This window comes from Lissotriton vulgaris, unplaced genomic scaffold (genome assembly GCF_964263255.1).
Source record: "Lissotriton vulgaris unplaced genomic scaffold, aLisVul1.2 SCAFFOLD_1548, whole genome shotgun sequence".
NCBI lineage: Eukaryota > Metazoa > Chordata > Amphibia > Caudata > Salamandridae > Lissotriton > Lissotriton vulgaris.
The window spans coordinates 462,236-470,812 of NW_028251404.1; the positions used below are offsets into that span (position 1 = coordinate 462,236).

The 8,577-nt window shown below is 44.3% G+C and overlaps 1 non-coding gene across 1 annotated transcript; it reads right to left on the minus strand.

Annotated features, from left to right (window-relative positions):
* Nucleotides 1-8,109: 8,109 nt before the first annotated feature.
* TRNAL-CAA (transfer RNA leucine (anticodon CAA)) lies at nt 8,110-8,219 on the minus strand. Its single transcript has 2 exons — nt 8,182-8,219; nt 8,110-8,155 (listed from the first exon to the last, which is right to left on the minus strand). It is a non-coding gene; the product is annotated as a tRNA-Leu (tRNA).
* Nucleotides 8,220-8,577: the final 358 nt, after the last annotated feature.

Sequence of the window (8,577 nt, forward strand, 5' to 3'; positions counted from 1 at the left end):
AACTAGCGTTGACTTTACCCCTTAAAAGGTGGTGTTAATTACTTATGGCTGCGTTGGCGACAGCCATCATTTCTAGCCCTGCTTGTGTTGTGGGCTTCCTGATTTGGCAACAGTTTGCAGCGATGATGGATTTACCTTGGTTATGTAAAAACAATTTTGAGGGGGGAGGCAGTAAAAACGCCTTGTCAGGATTTTTCCTGGTGGCAGAAATGGAGGACCTTGCTACAGGCCAGAAGCGTTGGGGGCATTGCAGACTAGGCTTTGACAGAGAGAACATAGGGGAGCGAGGGTTGAGTCACGTGTGAAAGTGAGTGGATGTAAGAAGCGGGGTGGGGAAGATTGGAAATTGCATTGATTCCTTATGGGAGATTTTTATTGTTATGGGGGGGTAGGCTTTGTTTATTGTATTAGGGAGGCAATGAATTACAATCTGTAAATGTTAATGAGTTTCAAAACTGCATACCTGCCCTAATAAAGCCGCCTTTTCCTCTATCTTCGTCTGGTTTTCCGTGCTAATTTCCTCCGATGAGGGTTCCTTGGGGTGGCATCTGTAGGATGTCCACCCCTAGGAAGCTTTGGGGAGATGGTGTATGCCAGGCCTTTGGGTAGCGCCCATTGGACCTTTTTGCACAGGGGTGGGTTTTCTTTTCGTTAGTTAGAATTTTTTGAGTTGCGCCATTCAACTCTGTAGTTCTTTCAGGCATAGGGTGCTTTTTGTAATTTGTCCCTCCCTCTTTTTAATTGGTTGTCTGATTTAATTTCTCGCTTTTGATGGTGTGCAGTTTTTGGGCTTTAGATTGTCGCTTACGACAGGTTACCGCAATGGTGGAGCTCGCCACAGGCCGGAAGGGTTGGGGGCATTGCAGAGTAGGTTGTGGCAGAGGGGATAAAGGGGAGCGAGGGATTAGGTTTTGTTTATTGTATTAGCGAGGCAATGAATTTCAATCCGTAAATGTTAATGAGTTTCAAAACGACATACCTGTCCTAATAAAGCAGCCTTTTACTCTATCTTGGTCTGGTTTCCTGTGCCTATTTCACCTGAGAAAATGTCCCTGCCACGCACGTGGTAATGGAGTCAGCAAGAGCCTGAACACCTCACTTCACTGTCTCTAAATACCTGGTAACTTAATACTGCCCCCTTCACCTAGACTATCCCCTGCCTTATACTTTTTGGCCCATTCCATATCATGAAGCCACCCCCTGGGAGACTAGCTTTGCATATCTCTCTGCCTTCCTCGTCCCTTCACTCCTTCCAGCTGGGGCCCTTATTTATGAGGCCTTGCGTCAGTTTTGCGCCGCCGGTGCGTCACTTTTTGTGACGCACCAGCGGCGTACAAAATGCGCCTTGTTGCGCCATATTTAAAAAGTGACACATCTAGGTAGATGCATCACTTTTTAAACCCCTGCGCCACATTATACCTGCGTCAGGTATAATGTATGCAGAGGGGGCGTTCCCCGCAAAAAGAGCTTACAATTAGGAAAAGGGATAGCACTGAGAAATAAAAGAACAAGATTGTAGAAATTGTACATTCAGTTTACATGTAGAATAATAACTGTATATAATGCATATTGGATTGTGGATGTAATTCTGTAAATGCCTTACATTGCCTGCAGATGGCAGTAACCCCTTCTCAAAAAATAATATCTCATCACCACCCTGGTTTCACTAACAGACATAATAATAACGTTAATAATATTAACTTTAACATGAGATATATAACCAAAACATCTTAGGTGTAAAGACTGGTATATGCAGAGTTCAATTGGAAGAAAAATTTCCCATACGATTAAAACAGAAATTTGGTTAAGTTTAATTGTAAATAGACCTCATCAAATGAAAACGGAATGATAATTAAAATTTGCTAACTGGGCCGCGTTTCTATGTCCGCATTTCAGACTATAGGATAAGAATATAAGGGAGGTGAAGGCCGAAAGGCACGACAAACATAAGTGGTTTGTTTGTCCCAGTAATCCTTCATATAAACTCAGTACCGGGATGACTAGACTAAGATGGCGGACCCATTTACCTAAGCTCCAGTAGAAACAGATCAAGCGATTAGAAACCAATGAGATCCCAGCTTGTATGAGTCCCGTGTGAACTCTTGATCATCACGTGGGACAACATGTACAGTGTCATCTTACCAGTAACCGGCGCTGAGTATAGGCGCTTACTACCACGGTAATAAGCTAGTGCCCGCTTCGCAATAATTGGGAACACCACCTGCCAATAGTAAACAACATTATAGAAAAGCGGAATTCGTTTTAAAATCGCTGACCGAGAGCGCTGCTACGTGCGCAAACCAATCTATATAAGAAAAAGCACTAAAGTGATAAAATGATAACAAAATACAGGCGCAATTGGTTGATCTGAGTCACCCTTCACACAGACCTAGATTTGAAAAAACTAGACCAAGATGGCGGAACCATTAGTACAAAAATAGATGGAATCAATAGGCACCACCTCGGCTCGTAATCACGTGAGAGGTTGCCATTAACACGTAATTTTGGCGCCAAAAAGCCTGCTATATAAAGGGGCAAGCCCTTTAGACACATTAGGAATCCAATCCTGACCCGGAGGACCTGTAAAGACGAAGCCATCCCAAATATCAGGTATGTTCTCACTCCCACTGTAGTTGTAGATAATAATTAGGCTTTAGGGTAACCTTTGACCTTAAACAAAAGAAGCTAAAGACAAAAAACTTTTTTCTTTCCCTCTCCTATAGACAGAATAAGGTTTTCATAAATACAACTCCTGTTAACAAGAAGAGCTCATTTTATCTGGTTCAGCCATTAGTACCCAACAACTTTTAAAGGTAAGGGTGGTATAACGGTAAAATAAATCTAGCATATCAACTTACAAGCTGAAACTTGGGTCAATTATAATCTCCCTGTACCTCCACTTATAGGTTAAAATACAAACTCTAAAAGGAACTTGGCCATTGAAGACGCTAAAGGAAATTGAAAATTGAAAACTAACCTACCAGACAGAAGCAGCTAACTTGATCTTATTAAGGTAACCTATAACTAATAAATACTAGAGGACTATACATGCAGCTAGATCCATAGGTATAAACAGAATTTCTGTCCATGTGTCCCAATATGCAGGGGACTACCTATACATATCCAGAGCGCCGACGCCAGTAATATAGGAAAAGCCACATCGGATTCGAGATGGATATATACGTATAAACAGTTAAAGAACACTCACGTTGCAGGTAATCGAGGCAGCGAAATGTATCTAGTATAAAATGTTATAAAAGGGCAATAGGTTTTATAAATATTCAACCTTCTTTCAGAAACAAAACCTGGTCCCATGGTACTTTGACACCAACCTTAAAAGCGAAACTTGCGAAAACCACGAAGTCCAAATAATTAAGGTATTACTTTTTACTAGTCTACATACGGGAAAAAAAACAATTATGTACATAGGTAACAATCCCCCCCCCCTTTTTTTCTCAAGTTGGAGTATTCCAGGGGCTCCTTAGACACCAGATAAACAGTATTCCATACTGATAAGCTCCCATCTGCAAGCAACAGGCTAAAATCTATATGTTGAATTAATCTCAAATGCAAAAGAGACAGAAATGTATGTTTTATGTAACAGTACAGAGAAATCCAACAAAAATGATCAAATTGAACATGATAACTTTGCACACAATACCGTATAAGTTTGTGGATATGACAGCACCTAGCCAATTGCAGGCTTACTGATCACTTAGGGACTTGCGTAAATAGTTAAAGATGAATTTAGAATTTTTTCAAGATATACAATAGAATGAAGTAAAATGTCAGACATGATTATGAAAATATAATTGTAAAGAAGAAAGATGCTAAAGTATCATTTTTCTCATCATTTTAGCCACGGGCATGACATTAAAGATCAAAGCAGAATTCCTGACGAAGGCGACCGCCGAAACGCGTAGAAGGAATTAACTCTGCGTTTATATGAAATTTCAAACAGGAATGATGTTTTTTATATAATTCGGATTTTATGTGAAACTAATTCAATGTTTTTGTATATGTAAATGTCTTTTTGTAAACAAAATAACTAAAAGAGATAAAAAAGATAAAATAAGGAGATAGAAAAAGAGATACGTAAATAGAAAAGAATATCAAAGATTCGTGAAAAATAAATAACATCAAATAAGACCTTTTTGGGTGGAAAATGAATCATTACTTTCATGTCTAATATACTCAGAAGCAATTAGTACACAGAACCCGGTGTGTTCTAGTCTTTTCAAAAGTCACCCCCTGGGAGACTAGCTTTGCATATCTCTCTGCCTTCCTCGTCCCTTCACTCCTTCCAGCTGGGGCCCTTATTTATGAGGCCTTGCGTCAGTTTTGCGCCGCCGGTGCGTCACTTTTTGTGACGCACCAGCGGCGTACAAAATGCGCCTTGTTGCGCCATATTTAAAAAGTGACACATCTAGGTAGATGCATCACTTTTTAAACCCCTGCGCCACATTATACCTGCGTCAGGTATAATGTATGCAGAGGGGGCGTTCCCCCGCAAAAAGCCTCGTAATAGTGACGCAGTGAAATCTATGAGATTTCACTGCGTCACTTTTAGGATGCTGTTGCGTCAAAATCTTGCGCCTGCCTCACAGCAGGCGTAAGACTGACGCAAGCCCTTTCACATGGGGCTTTCCGCATGTGAAAGGACGCATTGCTGGAGTTGCGTCACTTTTGTGACACACTCCAGCAATGCGTCACTTTTGCGCTTACAGATGCGTCAGAAATACTGACGTATCTGTAAGTCCTTGCGACATGATGCGTCATACATTAAATATGACGCATCAGTGGTGTCGCAAGGAGTGCGCAGTGAAAAGTGACGCATCGCTGTTTTCACGCAGCGATGCGTCACTTTGCATAAATGAGGCCCTGGGTGTTTTGGTCTCCAAATGGAGGCTGTTTTTTTTAACCCACTTTATTTAAAATCACAGCCCCTTTGACATCTACAGGAATTGGGGAGTGGGTGTGCGCAAAATAAAACAAAAAAAAGAAAACTTTATACTGAATATGACGTGCCATCCTTCTGTCCTCTTCTCTCCACCGGAACTGGCAGCAACAACTCCCTTGACCAATCAGGGTGCTGCTCTCATGCAGCTTGAGAGCAGCACCCTGATTGGAGGGAGAGGCCTCAATCGGCGCTCTACAGCGCTATTGAGGCTTTGGCTTGCTCGAACCCAGCTGCCTTAAAACCGGCCCGGCAAATTGCTCGGCGCCCCTCCAACACCCCCCGAGTGGGGAGGGGGGCCGGCCGAGCACTTTGCCGAGGCCGGTTGTGGTTCCCAGTCCGGCCCTGTGTGTAGGGCTAACGGGTAGGTGATGCTGGACAGGTGAGATTATGCCAGTAAAGAGAGCCAAACCCTGGCTGTGTGGTTTTGGAGGTAGCACTGACAAGGGCAGATTGTGCCCATACATGGAGCTGTAACCTGGCTGTCTTCCACAGTGAATACTATAATGGATAGACGGCGGCTATATAATGAGATTTGACCTGGCTGTGTGGTTCTGTAGGTAGGACTCAAAGGTGAGACCTATTGACTTTGCTAATGTCTGTTTGCAGAAGCTACCCTAATTGACTCCCCTCCCTCAACCAGCCAGTTTTAAATCCTTCACACTATACTTTTCTTGACCCCCTCTGCCCCTTTCCCCCCTCAAAGCCCCAACCCCTACAGACTTTGTCACCCATACTACCTGCCCATGTCGTGTGGCTCTCTGCACTGCCACAGTTGGTCTATCATACATGGAATGTATGTGTAGGACCTCCCAGTCCTGTCTTAGCTCTTGGTAATGTACAAGTGTGGCCTGTGCCACTTTGTGTCTGTGATTAGGGGTGGGTGGAACTAGCAGTGTTTCATTCCTCGGAATTCCGCCGAGTTACATAAAAACTCTGCAAGATTCCGCGGAGCTCCACAAGCAGGCGGAAATCGTTATGTTGCACTGCTCGTGCTGAATTTTAGTGCCAGGAGTTAGTTCTGCACCTCAAAAATCTGCGCGAATGGCTCCACACGGCCTCCAGAGGACACTGCTTCTTTGTTATTGCTCGAGTAGATTTTTTACTTGAGCTGCAGTTTTCTCACAGTGAACGGATGCGACTGTCTGCAACCACTTGTATGAGAAAATCTCACTGGATGCTGTTCTAGCACCTGAAAATCACGCTATGAGATGCAAATTCTGATTTGTGCTCACCAACTTTACATTGGTGAACCGCATACCAGAAATAACTCTGCCACGTAGCAGTTGGCGGAGTTTTGCTGTAACTCTGCATTAAAAACGTAACTCGGAGTGAAATTCATCACCCACCCATACTTGTGACACTTCTCCTCCATCCTGATGCAGTTCTTTGCATTGTGCCTGTCAGCCCTACGTCAGTCTGTACCATGATATTTCTTGACCACCATGGTGTAGCTGTCTGCCCTGTGGCAGTCTGTGCCTCTTATGCACATCAGTGCCGTATCTTTTTGCATTGTGCCATTCTGCCCTGTGCCCATCTGTACCTGTGATGCTTAATGCATGTCTACGCTCTAGCACTGTGCATTTCTCAGTCTGCCCTGTGCTAGACTGAACCTGTGATATGTCACATCTGTGCTATGGTTCGGCCCTGTATCTGTCTGTGATACTTTATATCAGTACTGTAGGTCTATGCATTGTGCCAGTCTGTACCCGTGGCACCTCTACGCCGCCTTGGTGCAGCTCTTTCCACTGTACTAGTCTGCGCTTCTGAGACAGTCCCTGCCAGGGCAGCGACGTTTTATGGCACGGGCAAAGTGGGCTCTGGCCCAAGGCCCCATCCTTTCAGGGCCCCTGATAGTACCAGCTCTGTTCTGCAGACAGTCCTGCCCTGCTGACGTTGAGGGATACTTAAGCAGATTGTTTTAAATGGTATTTCCCTTTAATTTATTTTTAATGTGAGTGATATGTGAAAGTCTACTACAGGCATTTTGCAGAGAAACGTTGTTTATGTTTCGTGCAACATCCATAAAAAGTTTCTTTTAGATCAAAACTGGACCCCACAAATGAGAAATTGGAGGGTGTCACAGAAATGATTCGCAGTGATGTTAGCAAGCTGCTGCTGTTACAATTCTGAAAACACACATCGGTATCCCTGAATATTAGATGTAACAACTTTAGAATTTGAATGATTGTGCCTGTGCACTGTCATAGATCTGGCCATAGAGGGCATGAAAGAGCTGACTTTGGATCATAGATTCAAAGCTGTTCTAAGCAGGTGCCCCCAAAATCCCTAAAATGTCCCCATGCCGGTGCCTCACAAACGCCCTACAACTCTATGTTGTTCCTTCACTTTCTTCAGTTGTTGTAGCTCACTGTATCCAGGCTTTGAGGCGCTATGGAGACCGTCTGCCCTTCACAGCCTCTCTGCAGGGGTCTGCGCGTTGTGATTGCAGTGAAAGAATGAGCTGTGCATGAGATGCAGAAAGCTCTTGGACAGCCGACACCATACCTTGAACCGCCTGCAAAGGTGCGAAGCTGCCAAGGGGGTGACAAGGAGTGACACGTGTATACATGCGCTGCTTCAGAATATTTCCCTTCAAGTGAAGACACAGAGGTAAGGATAAGGGTCTGTAGACGGGCAGTGTGAGGGTTGAGAAAGAGACCCGTGAATGAGAGAAGGCAGAGGATAGGTTATGAAATTAGAGGAACTCCAGAACCTCCAATCACTGGGCATTTGAGGAGGGCACACACAGGGTTAAAACCAGCCTTAGCTCACACTAAATGCAAGCCCGGCTAGCTCAGTCGGTAGTGCATGAGACTCTTAATCTCAGGGTCGTGGGTTCGAGCCCCACGTTGGGCGTGTAGTTATTTTAGTAATCTATTATTATTTTTTTATCTAAGTCTGTTTTGCATTCTATGAGTATCTTTATAGAAATAACCAACCCCTTGCAGGAATTCAGTTTACAACTTCCTTCTGCCTGTACAAGGGCGGAGACTAGCGATCTTTTAATGGCGTCTTGTTGAAACTTTTACGAGGCGCTCCTCGTCCTCTAGCGGTGCTGCCCCGCGCTCCACGAAGTAAAAGCCACATAATTCTTGGAAGTGGAAAAAAAACACACAGATGTGAATATAAATGAATCGCAAAAAAGATTGTGTCAGAAGTGGGATTTGAACCCACGCCTCCAATTGGAGACCAGAACACCCAGCTGGTGGGAAGAGTCAGCTCTTGAGTCTGGCGCCTTAGACCGCTCGGCCATCCTGACAGCTGATAGGAAGGGAGGCCGGGTGATGTCATCAGCTCGTTGAGATGCAGATTGTTATTGGGCGGTTTCTGTGTGTTATTCAATTTCACTTCCACCCAGACCTTCACTTTTCAGAGATCTGAAAGGAGCCCAGGGCAGAATTCCGCACCGTTTAACTTTATCCTCGCGATACACAACGGAGGAACACAGCCCTTGCGTTTTCAATCTGCTTCTTCTTCTGCTGCACGTACTCAATAGTCTTCTGGGCGTTACAGTCTCAGACGGTGAATAAAACTGCAGGGATGAACCCTCGTGACTTGATCCCAGATTTGGAACTCGGGATCTCTACCCCGACTGCTGCTATCCTAAGCGGGCGCCC